Here is a 1,708-nt window from a genome sequence, read left to right as displayed (position 1 = left end):
CCGCCGCCGCCGCCGCCGCCGCCGCCGCCGCCGCCGCCTGGCCGCTCTCAGCCTCTGCCCTGCCCGGTTTGGGTGTCTCTCCTCCCCGCTTCCCCGTGGATCGCTGCCTCTGGGGCCGCCGCACACTGCCCACTGGGGAGGCTCTCTAGGATAACGGCGCGTGAAGCAGACTGGAAAGCGGGTGTGACAGCGCCCGCCAGCCTGTGCTGTGCTTAGAAGTACGTGTATTAGTCCTCGCCCACGGAGGAGAGTGCGAGGCCAACGTTCACATCCACACGAAACTTCAGACTCTGTCTGGGTCCCTCGTTTAATTTCTTTTTTTTCTTTTTTGGAGAGGTTTTTGCTATAGGGCGCCTGTGCTCGCCAGAAAGACAGACAGAGACAGAGAGACAGAAAGCAAGAAATCACCCCCCCCCCAGGGGGGGGGGATGGCCATGACGCAATCCCATCTCCTCCATTCTCCTCTCGGGATCTTGGGCACGCAGGAACATGCACCAGGTGTGAGTTTAAACCATGGATCCAGGACTTGAACTGCGGTGGATTTACTCCATCTGCTGGTCCCAAGGTTTAATTTTAAACTATTCCTATTCCTTGGAAGTTAGATGCAGAACTGGATACTGTTGCCTTTCTGAAAAGGCTCCCTAGGACCCACCCCTGGGCGGTCCTGGCTGGGAGGGAGGACAGGACTGAAGGGCCTGGGCCTTGTTCCAAGGGAGACATCCTATCTCCAGAAGTTGGGGGCAGGTTGTCAGCTGCAACTGAAGGAAAGGTGAAGAGGCTCAGAGAAATATGCACGTGCGTCTAGGTCGCTGTAGAGGGACTCAGATCAGCTCTGTAGTTCCATAGGTAGGGACCTCTCACTCCCTGGCCACAGAGTGGGAAGTTTCTGTTACATTGCTGGCTTTCGTAACAGTGTGTTCACTTAGGGATTCAGCTGTTTTCCTAGCTAAGAGTTGCCTTTAACTGTTTTATAACTCAGCTCCTAAGTCCCTTTTTTCTAAATTTTCAAAAGTAGTGAGAAGTGTTTCATGGCAGGACTAGCAGTTGGCATAATGGCTATGTTGCTGGACTCCCATGTATTCAACCGCGGTTTGAGTCCTGGACCCGGTGGCTTAAACTCACGCTGGGCGTGTGTGCGTGCATGCCCAAGATCCCAAGAGGAGAATGGAGGAGAAGGGATTGCGGCGTGGCCCTCCCCAGGGGGGTGATTTCTCACTTTCTGTCTCTCCATTTCTCTGTGTTTCTGGCAAGCGCATGTGCCCTATAGCAAAAACCTCTCCAAAAAAAAAAGAAAAAAGTGATTCTTGGCACACCCACCAGATCCAGAACGAAACCTGCATGGGGCGTGTTACCAACTTGGAATTCGTTTGTGTAGAGAGAGAGAGGGAGAGAGGAGAAAGAAGAGCGAAAGAAGTCGTCCCCCCAAGGGGACAGCCACACCACAGTCCCTTCTCCTGGGCACACGCACATACACCTAGTGTGTTTCTCAAGCCAACGGTTCGAGTCTGCCGAGTCGGTCATATGGGATCCAGTTCTTTAACCCTCTTGCCACCTGCTGGCTCCAGCAGAGAAGTTTGTTGTTGTGGTTGTTGTTGTTTTTAATAATGATTTAAGTTTGTTTATTTATTTTATTTTTTTCACATATCTTTTTTTTTTTTTTTTTTGGAGAGATTTTCACTGTAGGGCGCGTGCGCTAGCCAGACAGACA

The 1,708-nt window shown here is 52.0% G+C and overlaps 1 protein-coding gene across 1 annotated transcript in view; it reads left to right on the top strand.

Moving 5' to 3' along the window:
- RABL6 (RAB, member RAS oncogene family like 6) overlaps positions 1-1,708 on the top strand; it is a gene marked incomplete in the record, with an annotated part of 28,909 nt that overhangs the window by 858 nt on the left and 26,343 nt on the right.

Source organism: Tupaia chinensis, unplaced genomic scaffold (assembly GCF_000334495.1).
Source record: "Tupaia chinensis unplaced genomic scaffold, TupChi_1.0 Scaffold142100_1, whole genome shotgun sequence".
Classification (NCBI taxonomy): Eukaryota; Metazoa; Chordata; class Mammalia; order Scandentia; family Tupaiidae; genus Tupaia; species Tupaia belangeri.
The sequence above is the reverse complement of the archived record's forward strand: the minus strand, read 5'-3'. Positions and strand labels throughout refer to the sequence as shown.